At 43.9% G+C, this 17,643-nt stretch overlaps 1 long non-coding RNA gene across 1 annotated transcript in view; it reads right to left on the bottom strand.

The window, feature by feature from the left end:
* Positions 1-604: 604 nt before the first annotated feature.
* The window catches only part of LOC125459447 (uncharacterized), an 84,813-nt gene continuing 67,774 nt past the window's right edge, over positions 605-17,643 (bottom strand). The window contains exons 2-3 of the long non-coding RNA XR_007249025.2: positions 5,003-5,246; positions 605-1,000 (exon numbers count right to left, since the gene is read on the bottom strand). This is a non-coding gene — a long non-coding RNA (uncharacterized LOC125459447). The remainder of the gene's footprint in view (positions 1,001-5,002; positions 5,247-17,643) is intronic.

The following is a 17,643-nucleotide window of genomic DNA, read 5'->3' as shown; positions in this document are numbered from 1 at the left end:
TGGGAATATGGGAACAAGACTGGGCCATTCACCAGTTGAGCCCTGCCCTCCCTCCTGGTCAAACACTTCACTGCCTTTTATGCTATATGCCAGGTATATACTCGTCTGTACACCAAATTTGACTGATGGCAAATTGATGCTCGTCTCCTTCCTGCTTTCTTCTTTTTCCAAATTTGATTTGACAACAAGGGCATATCTTCCACTCTGTCAGGAAATCTAATCTCGTTGGGTTGACTGATTGTCCAAGTATTAAATTGCATCTGCAACGTCTACTAAGAGACAGGGTTGACTGTTTTGTCCAAACCACTTGTCTACAAGATACAAAATATATCTACTAATAAGGTCATCTAAACCCATTCTGGTGAGATCTAAATTTCATTGTATTGCTTTAACATCCTTGTTATTTGACTTTTATATAGCCTGTAAATGCATTCAATAATTACACCCTGCAGGCATTGGTCTGATGGTAACCTCCACCCTTCAGGAGAAGGTAATTCATTTTCAATGTGATTTCCACAGGGTTACTACACTGAGGCAATCATTGGTGAATCTTTGCGAGATAACTCATACATCACACATTATAGCATTGAGCTATATCGGAGCTTCAGTTTACTTATAGAAATTGCATTTCTGACATGAACACAAGACAAATTATTTAAGGAAGAGACTAATCCTTAACAAAACAGTGTTAATTTTCATTTAGCTACAGCGTGCTGCCAGAAATTGTCACCATTTTGCTATTTAACTAAAAATCAAACAAGTTGTTTCTTCAAGAAATTCTTGCCAATGTGATTGGAGGTTCTGTTTGTGTCTTATATGGAGAATTCATCTGTCTACCAAATTAATCAAATTGAATCCATCTTTTGATCATTTGCCTCCCAAGTTCAAGATCATTCAGAATAGCAACTGAATCTGTTCATTCTCAGCAGTAGATTTATTTTCTGGCAAGTCCACCAGTCCGAATGAGTAGAATCATATGTCCAGCAAGAAATGCTGATGGCTGAGGAGAGAGAAAGAGAAAACGTGAAGGAAAATGGGTAGTTTTTTTCATTGCAGCAATACTTTTGCACATCACATTAAAAGAAATAAAGTAGTAATAAAATAGCCTCAGGGCTGTTCTAAAGGCTTTACAGCTGATGAGTATCTTTGAAATGTAGTCACTGCTTGAACATAGAAAATGCAGTAGCCAAATTATTCACAGCAGAGTCTACCAAACAGCAATGTGATAATGACCAGATACTCTGTTTCTTGATAATATTGATTGGGGAACAATATTGGCAGGACATGTGGGAAAAATTCCTTGTTAGAAGCACAGAACTATACAAGTGTTACAGCACAGAAAGAGGCCATTCAGTCTGTCAAGTCTGCACTTGGCCAATGTATCCAGCATCCCTTGCTGTTTAGCCAAGTTGGCAATCTATCTGTGTGTTTTAGCAGCCAGGAGGAAACTACACTCCGCTTACGTTTCACTAAGTTGCTAATCTCGTTGCAGCCCTGATCCAAACATGGACGAAAGTATTTAATTCCAGAGGCAAGGTGGGTGAGAGTCCTTGACATTCGTGGGATGAATGAGCCTGGGCAAAATTGAAATCAATGGAAATCATGAGGAAAAATTTCACTGGTTATATCTGGTATAAAGGAAGATTGTTTGATTTCTCAAAACCAACCATCTCTAAACCAGAACATCATTACGAGTGTTTCTTAGAGTAGTTCCATTAACTAAAACACCTGCAGTTGCTTCATGAGTGATTTGCCCTCATCAGAAGATCAGAATGGGGATTGCCACTGATAATCAAATGCAGCATCATTTGCATTTCCTCATTCATTGATTCTGAGCTGCTCAATGGTACATAACATCAAGCCCACAAGTCCCACAGATCACCTCCAAGAAAAGAGAACCAAACTATCTCCCACTGATGTTAAGCATGTTACCATCTCCCACATTCTGTATCCTAGAAATTACATATGGCAAAGAACCTCATTGAAACAAACCTGTAAATATGATAGCTTCAAGAGAGGTCAGAAGTTGGGAATTCTGCAGCAAGCAATCATCTCCTGATTTCCCAAAGACAGTCCACAATGCACAAAATGTGATGGAATTCTGTCCACTAGCCTTTAGCTCCAGTAACATTCAACTCGCTCAACACCATCTTTATCAAAGCAATCCATTTGTTGGCACTCCTCCCAATATTTAAAACATTAATTCCTTCCATTACGAGCACTGATAGTTGCAGCAGTGTGTACCATCTGGAAGTTGCACTGTAGCACCTCACAAAGACTCATTCAACATCACCTTCTAAACTCGGACACCAGCAGTTGTAAGTTGTCCTCCAACTCCACAGAGGCCAGTATCCAGTCAGCAAGTCACACTTTGTTTACACGTGGTAAGTCCTTGACACTGGTCCAGCTCTCAGAGTGAACAGGATATCTGATGCTCTTGCTCTTATCTGAGTTGATCAGCTTAACAGTCCCAATCGGGGAACAATCACTACATCCCTCTCCCTCTGAGTCTGTGGACAGTTCATTTTTTTGTAGCTCCTCCCGAGGTGTATTAGCAATGGGCCAGGTTCCCCCAACTCTGCCTCTGATATGGGCAATGTGTGATGCGCAATAGCTCACCTCCTGCACCCAGAGTGTCGTGGAAGAAATTAATTTTCCTCTTCAGGCAGCAAAGGCATCGAGGTGGTGACAGCTGCGGTATCCATCTCAGATTCTGAGGTATCTTCAATATTTGACTGAGACGAGGTGTTCTGGAATAGTCGGAAAGGCAGTTGGGGAGCCAGGCATGTTTTGCTCCTGCACTGGTTTTGAGTTTGTAGATTTCATATCATACACGTCCTTGCTCAGGACCATTGTACCTATCGAAATTTTATATGTCACTGGACCTGACCTTACATCGACAACGCCTCTTCCCTGTTCCCAGGGCAATTCCCATGGTCTCTACACCAAACCTCATCTCCTGACATAAACTTTCTCTCTCACTTAGCAGAGTCCAGCATAGGCGTTCCTGATGCCGTTTCATCCTGCCCCCTCAAAGGTGCAGGAGGATCAGATTCTGGTGTGGAGTCTTGTCCCCATTAACAACTCTGCTGGAGCCGTCCCTGTCGTTGCATGAGGAGTGGTCCGATAATAAAACAGGAACTGGGGCAGTTTGGTATCTCATGAAGCTGTGGACTGCTTCTTTAAGACCTCCTTCAAAGTTTGGACTGCTCTTTCTGCCAGACCTTTGGATAGTAGATGGTGTGGAGCTGTCCTTATATGAATACCATTCGACTTTAGGAAATACCCAAATTCGCCGCTGGTAAACAATGGCCTGTTATGATCCCCACTTCTGTGAGTCCATGTATTGCAAAAGATACATGCAGTTTTTCTATCATCATCCCTGTGATTGACAAATCAACTCTGTGCACCTCCAGCCACTTTAAGTGGGTGCCCACAATGATTAAGGACATGGAGGCCATGAAAGGCCCCACATAGTCAGCGTGCAACTGAGTCCAGGGATTACTTGGCCATTCCCATGAATGTGGGGGAGCTGCTGGCAGTAATTTCAGTCCATGTTGGAACCCTGAGCAGTGGCCCAGCAATGCAACTATGTCTGCATCCAATCCTGGCCGCCAGACATAACCTCAGCAACATCTTCATTTTGGAAAACCCTGGATGACTATGGTGGAGTTCAGGCATTATCTAGAGGTGTCCTTTGCTTGGAACAATCATTCTTGCCGCCCATTAAAAGATTCTGTACTGTGATCTGGTCCCTTTCAGGTCCAAAGAAGGTTTCAGTTCTGGTTGTGATGACCCTTTGGCATCACCATCAGCGGTTGCAGTGTTGCCAGGACCAGATCTTTCTGCGTCCAAAGCCTGATATTGTTGGCTGTGACTGGAAGTCTGCCCTAAGAAATTCAGAACCATTTATGGATTCTTGCAGGGGCAGTACCACCAGTGGTGTGTCTGCCAATGGGAGGTGGTCAGTGTATTTTCATTTGCTACTGGGTCTCTGGGATGGTGTTCCAACTTGTAATTATAAGCACATGGCAGTAGAGCCCACCGTTGCATTCAGCCTGAAGCTATGGACGCACTGCCTTGTCCTCTTTAAGTAGAGCTAGTCAGGGTTTGTGGTTTGTTATTATTACTAATTTACATTCATAACGGTATGGGTACAAGTTCCTTCACCCAAATATGATGCACAAATCTATCTTGGCATATTTATACTCTGCTGAAGTCCTGGATGCACATCTTTTTAAGCATCCCTCTCCATTGGGCCACCATGAGCTAATCCTACCCTGTTTCCATAAGGGGAGGTGTTGCATGTCAATACTAGCTAGCACTTGTGATCATAGTGTGCCAACACCTTCAAGGATAATAGCTGTTTCTCCACTTCCCTAAAAGCTATGGCTTGGGTATGTGACCATTTCCAAGGCTGGCTCTTTTTTAGGAGTTGATGCAAGGTGCCAGGGTGGAGGTCAGGTTATGTATGAACTTTCCATAATAATTCACCAGCCCAAGGAAAGTCCTAAGCTCCAACAGAAACATGGGAGCTGAGGCACCTTTGATCGCCCTCACTTGATTTATTGTCAGCTCTGTAGCTCAAGTAGGTGACTGGGATGGCCTGGAACACATATTTTTCCCTTCTAAGGCAGCTGCCCACCTGGAAGAAACCTCTAAGGACTATGTCCATGCTCTCTAGGTGCTCCTTATTGGTCTTCCAATTTATTAGCACATCGTCCAGATAAATAGCAACCTGGGGTAGACCTTGTAAAATGCTCTTCATTGTCAGCTGAAAAGTTGCACACATCAACAATACCCCAAATGGCAATTTTGTACATTGGTACAAACCCTTATGGGTATTAATTGTAACATATTTCCGGGAATTCTCATCTAATCACAATTGCAGGTCCACCTGGCCCATGTCATACTTCATGAAGGACAGCCTCTCTGTCAGCTCGGCATATAAATCCTCTATGCAAGGGATTGGGTATTTATCCAGCTGTGAAAAGCAGCTTACCATTTGTGTAAAATCCCCACAAAGGTGAACCGACCCATTCGGCTTCACAATCGGTATGAACAGTGCAGCCCATTCCACAGACTGGATTGGTTTGATAATTCCTTCACTCTCTGGCCTTCTGATTTCTGCCTCTACTTTTGCTCATGAGGCAAATGGCACTGAGCAGCCCTTGTAGAATTGTAGAATTGCCTCCTGGCCAACATGCAGAGTGGTTTTGGCCCTTTTGGATAGTCCCCAGACGTACCTGAAAGACATTTGGGTATTTAATTAGGACTTCACTCGGGCAGCCATTTTCTAATCTAGGCGAATCTTTCTCAATCAATATCAGCCCATCAAGTTTGGGCCTGAGCCTTTTACTGCAAACAGTGGGAACTGAACCAGCAGCTTCTCAAACACAAGACTGCAATCAAAGTTGTACCTTAGTCTGTAAAGATTCCCCAATATAAGTTCTTAGACTAGCTGAGGTCTTGTGCAAATTTAAGAGTTGGAGTCTACCACGAATTTTGGCAAAGACTGGTTCTGCGATCACTGAAACTGGCACACTAGCACTGACCTCCATCAGAACTGGGTGACCATTTAACTAGACCTTTATTTTGATTGGTTCTAATTTGGATGTTACTTAGCAATTTAACTGCTCCAAACCAGATGTAGATGGACTTCCCATGTGTGCACTGTCCTGGATACCGGCCTACCAGTTCCCTTATTCCATTCAGGCCCAGTTGACTTTTTTGCGATCTCAAGTCTGCATACCAGCAACAACTACAATGGCTTGCTGATCCAGGTCCTGAAGAACATTTTAACTATTTGGCCGAGGTTTGGCTTTGTTTCAGGGTTTATGCTGTGGGTAGACCTAAAGTCCCTCTGTTCAGGATACAGTATGTTCATGAGTGAGGCTATGAAATTGTCTTCACTCAAGTGGTATTTCCTAAGCTCAGTCGGAGTGGAGAGGGTGAGATAACAAAGTGTGGAGCTGGATGAACACAGCAGGCCAAGCAGCATCTTAGGAGCACAAAAGCTGAGGTTTCGGGCCTCGACCCTTCATCAGAAAAGGGAGATGGGGAGAGGTTTCTGAAATAAATAGGGAGAGATGGGGAGACGGATCGAAGATGGATAGAGGAGAAGATAGATGGAGAGGAGACAGACAAGTTAAAGGGGCGGGGATGGAGCCTGTAGAGGTGAGTATAGGTGGGGAGGTAGGGAGGGGATAGGTCAGTCCGGGGAGGATGGACAGGCCAAGGGGGTGAGATGAGGTTAGTTGGTAGGAAATGGACATTAGACAATAGACAATAGGTGCAGGAGTAGGCCATTCGGCCCTTCGAGCCAGCACCACCATTCACTATGATCATGGTAATGGAGATGCGTGGAGCGGCTTGAGGTGGGAGGAGCGGGACAGGTGAGAGGAAGAACAGGTTAGGGAGGCGGGGATGAGCTGGGCCGGTTTTGGGATGCAGTGGGGGAGGGGAGATTTTGAAGCTGGTGAAATCCACATTGATACCATTGGGCTGCAGGGTTCCCAAGCGGAATATGAGTTGCTGTTCCTGCAACCTTCAGGTGGCATCATTATGGTACTTCAGGAGGCCCAGGATGGACATGTTGTCCAAGGAATGGGAGGGGGAGTTAAAATGGTTCGCGACTGGGGAGTGCAGTTGTTTATTGCGAACCGAGCATAGGTGTTCTGCAAAGTGGTCCCCAAGCCTCCGCTTGGTTTCCCCGATGTAGAGGAGGCCACAACGGGAACAGCAGATTCAGTATACCACATTGGCAGATGTGCAGGTGAACATCTGCTTGATATGGAAAGTCTTCTTGGGGCCTGGGATGGGGCTGAGGGGGTAGGTGTAGGGGCAGGTGTAGCACTTCCTGCGGTTGCAGGGGAAAGTGCCGGGTGTGGTGGGGTTGGACGGGAGTGTGGAGTGGACAAGGGGTTCCTAGAGAGAGTGGTCTCTCCAGAAAGCAGACAAGGGTGGGGTTGGAAAAATGTTTTTGGTATTGGGGTTGGATTGCAGATGGCGGAAGTGTCGGAGGATGATGCGTTGTATCCAGAGGTTAGTGGGGTGGTATGTGAGGACGAGGGGTATTGTCATTTGGCGGTTATTGCGGGGATGGGGTGTGAGGGATGAGTTGCGGGAAATGTGGGAGACATGGTCGAGGGCCACTGCAGGGGAATGTTGGGGTCCTTGAAGAACGAGGACATCTGAGATGTATGGGAGTAGAATGCCTCATCCTGGGAGCAGATGCGGCAGAAATGAAGAAATTGGGAATAGGGGGTGGAATTTTTGCAGCAAGGTGGGTGGGAGGAGGTGTATTCTAGGTAGCTGTGGGAGTCAGTGGGCTTGAAATGGATATCAGTTTCTAGGTGCTTGCCTGAGATGGAGACAGAGAGGTCCAGGAAGGTGAGGAAGCATTGGAGATGGTCCAGGTGAACTTGAGGTTGGGGTGGAAGGTGTTGGTGAAGTGGATGAACTGTTCGAGCTCCTCTTGGGAGCATGAGGTGGCACCGATACAGTCATCAATGTAATGGAGGAAGAAAGGTGGTGTTTAGGGCCAGCATAGGTGCGGAAGGTGTCCACTTCCATCGGAATACCCTGCAAATCGTCTGCTTCACTTGCTGCATTTTCCAATGATAAAGCCAGTTGTAGAGCCTGTTTGAATTCCAGCTGGGTTTCAGCTGGTAGCGTCTTTTGCATCATTATATCATCAATCCCACATACCAACCAGTCTCTTAGCATCCTATTAAGGGCTAAACCAAAATCACATTCCGCTATCAGTGGTCTCAACCTCACAAAAATGCTGACACAGATGCCCCTGGTTCTAGAACTGCTGAGTAAAACTGATAGCATCTCAGAATTAGAGGAGAATTGGTTCATAGCATTCCGTAACTAAACCCATTAACTCTAAAAAGGTTTTAGTATCTGGTACCTCAGGGAAAGTTAGGCCTCTCATAACGGAAAAAGTTGAGTGTTCACAACCTGTCAGGAGAATTACTTGAGATAACAAGGTGTAGAGCTGGATGAACACAGCGGGCCGAGCAGCATCAGAGGAGCAGGAAAGCTGACATTTCGGGTCCAGGCCCTTCTTCAGAAATTACTTGTCAGGAGAATTACTTGTTGCTTTTCAACTTCCCAGTGTCATTTATCGGGAGAAAATGAGGCATTCTTTCCACATGCTGAGTCCGTCTTCAACAACAGGATCAAACACGATAAGCTTCCCAAATAATGGCATGGTGCCAAAAATGCTTACCCCAAACTCAAAGATGACTGCAGCAAGTGAATTTCTTCAGGAGGGTGCCACTGAAATAACTCCACAGAGACCCATGTTCCATCACCAAGTCACCCTCCTTTTACACATGCAAAGTCCTTAACACTGATCCAGCTCCCTCAGAGGCAGCTCTCAGAGTGAGCAGACCCTCTGACAATCCTGTTCACATCTGTCTGGCCGACCTCATTAGTCACTACACACACCACCTTAGTTTGAAATGAAGCAGCCATTCCTTAGCTGTTGCTGGGTCAAAATTCAAGAAAGTCCTCGCTAATAGCACTGTGGGAGTACTTTCACCCCAAGGGCTACAGCTGTTCAAGAAGGCAGCTCACTGCTTACTTCCCGAGGGCAATCAGAGATAAAGACACCCACAACCAACTGATGGAACCAGAGTATGGTGCATGTAATGCTTTGTAGAAAACCTAAATTCAACACAATGAATGTTTGCTCTGAATGCCTGGTGTGTGAACATAGAGGAGGATTTTTCAGGTTCCTGCCAAAATAAGAGGAATGGCAGGCGTGTGAACCTAACTGGGTGAGAATATCAGCAACAAGAAACACTTCAGCAATTAAGCTCTTCCTCATTAGGACATGCTGTGCATGTTGCTGACTGTTGCCAAGAAGCCTATCTGCAATGTATTCATACCTCACTACTACAACACCTTGCTAGTATTAGCTTTGTATTGCCAATTAACATCTATCCAATCAGAACATTCAATGTTTCAGAAACCCAACAACAAAATGGAGGGACATGAGTTGTACTTCTTCATTCAACTTGGAACACAGTTCCAAGAGCTCTCTAGTTTGCCCTTGGCCAGACACAGCTTTAAATATTATTTACAATTACTTGCACTGTCTCTTCTCCAAGTATGATTAGACATAAACCCATGGTCTCCTTATCTGGGACGTCTCAAGCCCAGCTAATACAGGGAAAAAGGATAAAGGTTCATGAGCATGCTTGGGTGTCCATTGCACACAGAGATCTGTTTAGGACTGAGTTGCATTGAATAACAACAGCATAAAACAGGAAATGGCAATGACGAGGGTGGCATGGACCAGCAGAAGTAATGGAAGGGAGGAAGAAACAATCACCCAAGTGTGTGGTCCAGTCAATCCAGGAGTTAGTCTCCAGTCGGTCTGGGAGCTAGGATCCTGTCAATCTGGGAGTTAGACTCCTGTGTGTCCAGGGAGACGTGATGCAGTCAGCTGGGAGTTCCAGTGTGTCCATTTTCTTTTGGCCCATGGTCAGTCCAAGGTGGTGAAGGCTCTATCTAGTTTGTCAACCATTCTGTGGTCAGTGCCTGTCTCAGATTTATTCCAGCAGCTGGCTAAGCAGAAGAGATGAACACAGGGCTAGGGGACAGTTGTATGTGGCAGTCAAGTGTTTGGAAGGTTAGGGAAAAGGAGTTGACAATGCCGTGGTGTAACTGGAGAGGAATCAATGACATCAGGAGGCTGATGACTTTGACCAGGGAAAGCTAAGTCTCCACATGGACAATGGGACCTCAATATTCAGGGTCTACAGGGGAAGATCAGGTTGTCAATGGCCACAATGATCACTGGCAGAGTAAGATTCAAGTGTCTCAAGAGCAACAAAGATAGCAAAGATTGGGGGGGGGGGGGTGTGCCAATGGCAGATTGTGGAGCTTGGTATTTGAACTGCCTGTGAAGCAAGCCGAATGTCATCATTTGATGAGGACACAGAGATCAAGAGTGTTTATGTAAGTCCAGTCCCTCTCCTTCGAGTTGCACACTAGCTTGTTCTGCAATTGGAGAAAGGTAAGGTGTAATTGGAATATGTGCATGACTACTTGATGAGCATGTAGGGCCATGATGGACAGTGAGTCCTGCCCAGACAGTCAGTAGAAAGCACAGTGCCGGGGAAATGTTAGACTGAATGATCATCCAATAAGTGTGAAGTTGCAGTGAAAGGGCATTGGCATCACCCTTGCAGAGTAGAGGAAATCATTCATCCGTTGTGTTGATACCAATTCGAGGTCCTGGCCTCCTATATGACCTGAGCCAAAGCTGCACAGATCCAATTGAATGGTTTCTCTTGCCCATCAGAGGGGAAGTGGACCTCTCTAGACATCTGAAGAAGAGCTTTCAGCAAAACATCATTAAAGACAGGGCTACTTTAATACATTTGGAGGACACCCCCAGGGCAGATGCAGGTCTATTCCTGATTTCCTGACTCGCAATGAACAAAGAGGTGTCAAGGTGTTCCATATGATGCCAAAATCTTCGGATCTAGAGGATACTAGAGGAGGCAAGAACATCTGCTCATCATCTGCATGGGATTCCACTGTTTAAATTGCTATAGAAGCTTCTTGCATACAAAAAGAGCTGACAAGTAGATGACAACTTCCAAATACCTACCATGGGTTGAACATTCTCAGAACTGCTCTTAATGCAATTATATTGTTTTTCAAATAAGATCAAATAGTACTCAGTTCTCCAGATGTGGTCTCACCAAGGCTCACTACAGCGTACTAAAACTTCTCTACTGTTATATTCCATTTCCCCTTGAAATAAATACTAACATCCCATTTGATTTAATCTACAGGTAATCCTTTTACAAATTGTTCTGATTGTATTATATGACAAAATAACATTGACTAAAATACCTTTTTTTAAATTCAAAATGATGGGTGAAGGAAATTGGACTGAATTATTTGTCAGAACGTGGAATGAAGGGGAATGGACGTTATGTGTCATGGCAGAGCATCTGTGGGTTAGGGAAAGGGGATTTTGGTGCATGGTGAGGTATAGGGAGAATTATCCTAATGCACCAACAACTTGAGCAAAATGAACCTGCTTTCAAACAATTCCCAAATTGAATCATTAACATCATTCAACAACATACAAATGGCAAATTTGTTACCTTGGATCATGGACTAGTGAACCTCAGAAAATGAAAGCAGATTCGCAGGTAGACAAGATTGTGAAGAAGGCATTTGGTATGCTTGCCTTTATTGGCCAATGTATCAAGTATAACAGTTAGGAGGTCATGTTGCGACTTTACAGGACATTGGTTAAGCCATTTTTGAAATATTGTGTTCAACTCTGGTCTCCCTGCTATTGGAAGGATGTTGTGAAGCTTGAAAGGGTTCAGAAAAGATTTACAAGGATGTTTCCAGGGTTGGAGGGTGTGAGCTATAGGAAGAAGCTGAATAGGCTGGGGCTATTTTCCATGGAGCATCGGAGGCTGAGGGGTGATCTTATAGAGGTTTATAAAATCATAAAGGGCATGGATAGGGTGAATAGACAAGGTCTATCCCCTGGGCTGGGGGAGTCCAAAACTAGAGGGCATAGGTTTATGGCAAGAGGGCAAAGACTTATCGGGGCCTAAGGGCAACATTTTCATGCAGAGAGTGGTGCGTGTATGGAATGAAGCGGTGGAAGCTGGCACAATTACAACATTTTCATAGAACATTACAGCACAGTACAGGCCCTTCAGCCCTCGATGTTGTGCTGACTTGTCATACCGATCTGAAGCCCACCTAACCTACACTATTCCATGTACGTCCATATGCTTGTCCTGGATGGATAAACAAATAGGAAGGGTTTAGAGGGATATGGGCCAAATGCTGGCAAATGGGGCTAGGCCTATTTAAGACATCTGGTTGGCATGGATGAATTGGGACAAAGAGTCTGTATCCATGTTGTACACCTCTATGGCTCAATGACTTAACAGGAAATAAATATATTGAGAAATAAAAGAAGCCGGAGGCCCCAGGGTAGTATTGCTGTCATTTTTTCGCAGTAAACATAATGAAACAGGCTCACTTGATCAATCTAATGCATCAGATGCACATCCACAGCACAAGCATAATGATGAAATGGGGCCCAGCTTGTTCCTGGTCCAAGTTCAGCCTGCTAATCTCTGCTGAATTGCTTTCAGCTGCCCTGGGTTTGGAGAGGAGAAATTCGACTGGAGCTTCAATGAGCATCAAAGGTATAGTTTGTTCAAAAAAAACCAGTAATTTCCCCAATTTTCCTTCCCTTCTTCTCTGAAGGTGCTGGCACATGTTCCACAGACTTTGGCAGTCACTCTAATCTTCAAAGCAATAGTTTTTCAAATGTACAGCCTAATCATGTACACATCAGTGGGTTATTCCATCACCCAGGGCCCAGTTTCTGACACACTGTTCATATAGAAACATAGGAAATAGGTTCAGGAGTAGACCATTTGGCTCTTTGAGCCTGCACCACCATTCAGTATGATCACGGCTGGTCATACCATTTCAGCATCCCACTCCCGCTTTCTCTCCATACCTCTTGATCCCTTTAGCCACAGAGGGCACATCAAGCTCCTTCTCAAATATGTCCAATGAACTGGCCCTGACAGCTTTCTGTGGTAGAGAATTCCACAGATCCTCAAATCCCTGAGCGAAGAAATTCTTCCTCATCCCAGTCATGAATGGCTTGCTCCTTAGTCTTAGACTGATCGGCTATCTGATATCTATATCTAATATCTGCACAATAACTACTGGTGCATAGGGTCAATGACAGTGTTCAGAAGCAAGAACCTGGCCTGATACTTTTCCATCTCTAACCCAGAGATGTTAAGGCCCATTTTGATACTCCTCCTGCTGCCCTTTTAAATCAGTAAAGCGCATTTTCTCTCTATGCCTTAATAATTTCTCCAAGCTCTATATAAAATGCTCAAAAGATAATGCTAAGCAGTTAAAAATATTGAAAGGGGGTGTGAGTTTATCGAAGGAAGAAAATTGCTGTTCTGAAAGTGAGTTAAAAGAACATTGTCCAGAAAAATAAAGAAACTTAGTTTACGGCACATTCAATTATTGATGCCCGAAGTGAAATTTTGAGTAATATTTGCTTGAATTCTTCTATCACTTCACGTCTGACATTCATTTTGTTTTGACTGCGAAATCTCAGGACCTCTAAAAAAAAAGAGCGGGACGGTAACGAGAGAGAATACATCAATCATTCATATTCTTAAAACTCAATTATTCATAGTCTTAAGTCAAATGCACATGCATTTGCCTGATACAAGATTCAGTGATGTCAGAATTTGTTATTGCCTCCTGCATGAAGTAGTCTAGAGTTGTCAGGAATTGGTGGCTTGTCACACACTGTAGAGCCTTGTGTTTCTATAGGAGTGACCAAGAATGAATTCCACATTTGTTACTTTCTTCTCATTGAGTCAAACCAGTTATTTCACACATAATGGCAACAGATATCAAGGGGGGGATATGTTAAGCTGCTTCCACACACAAAACAGGAAGAAGACACTCTGCAAGCGGGACAAGTTGTTTCAGTCCAATCTACAGAGGGTTGTTTTTGATTTGGAAACTTCTGAATAACCAGTTCTGGGAGAGTTGGGGAAATAAATCACATAAGTGCAGAATCATTGCAGTGCAACGGGATCCTAATCAGCCCATTACATCAGTATCGGCTATCCGAATGAGTAATTCACCAATTTATTCCCCTGCCATCACTCATAAACCTGCACATTCTTCCTTTTCAGCTAGTAGTGTTATTTCTTTTTGAATGCCCTTAACTGAACCTGCCTCCACCACACTCACAAACAGTGCATTCCAAACCATAACTATTTGCTGCACGTGGAAGGTTTTTTGCTCATGTGGCTTCTGATTCATTTGGCGGTTACTTTAAAACTGTGTCCTGTCATTCTTAATCCTTTGAAATATGAATAGTTACTCCCAATACATTCTGTTCAGAACCTTCATGATTTGGAATCCTTCCATCAAATCTCCTCTGTGCCTACTCATCTCCAAGGGAAACAGTCCAAAATTTTCCAATTCTTCATAACTAGAGTTCTTCACTTCTTGGGGATAATAGGAACTGCAGATGCTGGAGAATCCCAGATCACAAGGTGTGGAGCTGGATGAACACAGCAGGCCAAGCAGCATTTTAGGAGATGAAGGGTCTAGGCCCGAAACATCAGCGTTCCTGCTTCTAAGATGCTGCTTGGCCTGCTGTGTTCTTCGCCTCTTGAACCATTCTCATGAATCTTTTCTACACTCTCTCCAAGGCCTTCACATCCTTCCTAAATTGCAGTGCCCAGATCTGGACACAACACTCAGCTAAGAGCATCCTTATCTCAGCATAACCGCCTTGCTTTTGTACTCTGAACTCCCATTTATAATGCCTAAGGTGTTGTATGCTCTACCAGCTCCTCTCTCAATCTGTCTTGCCATCTTCAATGACTTAAACGCAAACGCACCCAAATTCCTCTGCTCCAGCACCTCCTTCAGAGTTGAACTTCTTCTGTTGTACTGTATCTCCATTTCTCCAGCTAAAGTGAACCACTTGACATTTCTCTGCATCAAAGTTCATTTGCCACTTGTCTGCCCATTCTATCAGTTTCTCTATGACCTTGTGAAATTCTACATTATTCTTCCCCACGGTTCACAATTTATATCATCGTACAAATTTTGAAATCGTGCCCTGTGCACCGAATTTTGTTCCTCAAAGTTTGGGAGCTGTTTGAATTTATTGACACTTCCCCACCACTGAAGGAAATAGGCAGACAACCCTCTTCCCAACCCCACCTCCACCACCATGCCACCGCACCACACCCCACCCCAGGGCCTCAGATTTCTCCAGCCCCCACTGCAGCCTTCTGTCACTGCTTGCCTGCTCAGTTGCAATGTGAACATCGGATGTATAAACCTGCAAAGTAGAGGAAGTAACCTCCGATGTTGTGAAAGATACCACAAAACTCATATAAATCACTTCCAAAGCATTGATATGACGAGTTCAATTTCATTGAATCCCTACAGTAAGGAAACAGGTCGTTTGGCCCATTGAGTCCATACTGCCCCTCCAAAGAGCATCGCTCTCAGACCCACCCCCTACACTATCCCTGCAACCCTGTATTTTCCTTGGCTAATCCACCTGACCTACACATCCCTGAACACTACAGGTAATTTAGCATGGCCAATCCACCCTAACCTGCACATCTTTGGACTGTGGGAGGAAACCCACACAGACACGGGGAGAATGTGCAAACTCCACACAGTCGCCCAAGGTTGGAATCAAACTAGGGTCCCTGGTGCTGTGAGGCAGCAGTGCTAACCACTGTGCTGTCCTTTCATTTGCCTTTCAAATAGGAAATGAAGTAGCTCTGAGGCCTTAGTATTTATGGGATTATTTACTTGTCATCTCTTCATTCTCCTCGATTGCTCTCGCTTTTCTTTCACTTATAGAAAGTAGAGGACCACCCACCCCACCCCCCCCTCCCCCCGTCCCTCCACAGTTAAAGGTAAAAATCCCTGTGAAAATCTGTAAGTGAGGTATAGGCATAATTAAGTTAGCAAGCTGCATTGCTCAACAAGGTGTACAGGAAATTGACAAGTTGAAGCTAGTTTCTCACGCACTGTCAATTTCAGCCCTCTTTGATTCTCCATCATCCCAACCCACTGTTATAAGTGAAATGACCCGCTTATCACATCAAACAGCATGAAAGCAAATCATTTGGCCCATTGTGACTTTCCATTCTTATGTGGCAAATGAGCACCCGCCCAATGGTCTTTTGATACTTCTGAAACTGAATCCATCACAGTCTCTGAGAGATCGTAAGAACTGCAGATGCTGAAGTCAGGGATAACACAGTGTGGAGCTGGAGGAACTCAGAAGGCCAAGCAGCATCAGAGGAGCAGGAAAGCTAATGTTTCAGGTCGAGACTTTTATTCTGAGGCCGAACAGCCTGCTTCCACGCAATAGGGATTCTATGAAATTAAACTTGTACTGTCATTCTTTGAAGTGATTTACACGAGTTTTGTTGTGTCTTTCACAACATCGGCGGTTACGTCCTCTACATTGGAGGCTTATACATCTGATGTTCACATTGCAACTGAGCAGGCAAGCAGTGATAGAGGGCTGCAGTAGGGGCTGGAGAAGTCTGAGAAGAGGGGTCCTGACCAGAAATATCAACTTTCCAGCTTCCCTGGTGCTGTCTGGCCTGCTGTGTTCCTCCAGTTCCACACTATGTTGTCTCCATCACAATCTCTGTTTGTTTTTATTCAATGTCATAATGATTTGTAGAAAGAACATTTTTCCTCATTTCCCCTTTAGCTCTGCTGCCAATTATTGGGAATCTATGACCTTTGGTAAATGAGATTGTGACTTTGAAAGAATGTATTGGATGTTTTCTGCGAGGATTTTTTTTACATTTTTGATGCCGGACCACATATACGGCTAGTTGCCAAAAACGAGGATCATTGTCCCAGTTCTACAGATGAACACCAGGCCTCAAAATGTCAGGCCCTACTCCATCACCAGATGCTCACTCCAAACATACAGTTGCATAATGGTGGAATTGAACACGGGTTCCTGGCGCTGTGAGGCAACAGAAGTTATCACTGAGCCATCCTGCCCCTTTGACAGTAGGACTTGGTGGGCTGAACGGCCTCTTTTGTATGACTCTACTACATTCAATTTACTAACATTCTGTCGACAGGCCATGTTTGAGCTGTGAAGTGTGCTGTGTGAATGTAAGATTTATCAATTCAAAACACATGGGAACCGATAAAAAAGGAAAATTTTGACGTAACACTCGAGAGGTACAATAGATACAATTTTTTCTAACAAGCTTTAGCCTGTCAACAATTTAAACATGTGAAATCACTGCAAGCCAACTACAATTTTGAATGCAAACCCTCATTGTTACACAGTTGAGATTCAAGCCCTCACAGCATCTATATGATTGGAAAGATCTATAAAATGTCCTGTGCACTAAATTCATCTCAGATGTGGGAATTCGATTAATAATGGGACCAAAAACAAAATGTTCCTTTTTTTTAAAAGTATAAGATATTATTAAGTAAAATTATAACTCCCTGTGCAATTAAATCAGCCAGATTGAACTGTGTGTCATGTTCAGTATGAAGATGAACTCAGCGAACTTGTCAAATTCCCATGTATTTACACAGAAACTCAGAGTTCTTTCTTGCAGAGTGTTCTTGAGTTTCTCACAATTTACCCAAGTTCAGAACTTTCAAAGCCACATTAGTACATTAAAAAGAAACCAAATACTAGAGACACCAGTCTGATGTTTCCTGCATTAAACCTGAACCATGAATAATGTACACTTCAATCTTGGATGCGGTTTTTGCTTTTTCCACTCTTTAACCACACCTGGAAGGCAGAAAGTTCAAATGCCCCAAATACGAGGCAACGTTTTACAATTACGTTGAGCAGGTCTTTATTGTGAATTTAATATAACTTATCAAGGGCTTAAATTCATAAAAATTCCCCTAGTATTACAGTTATAAAGAAACGTGTGGCTTTCTAATACGTGCACACTTTTAAAAGGTGCACCACGTCGCAGATCTGTTGATGGACTATTTTCATTTGAGTTGTATAAGAGAAATTGTGCAATACTCAAAAAGTTATCT

The sequence above is a fragment of the Stegostoma tigrinum genome, chromosome 17 (genome assembly GCF_030684315.1).
Source record: "Stegostoma tigrinum isolate sSteTig4 chromosome 17, sSteTig4.hap1, whole genome shotgun sequence".
Classification (NCBI taxonomy): Eukaryota; Metazoa; Chordata; class Chondrichthyes; order Orectolobiformes; family Stegostomatidae; genus Stegostoma; species Stegostoma tigrinum.
Note: the sequence above shows the minus strand (reverse complement) of the source record. Positions and strands in the feature narration are given on the sequence as shown.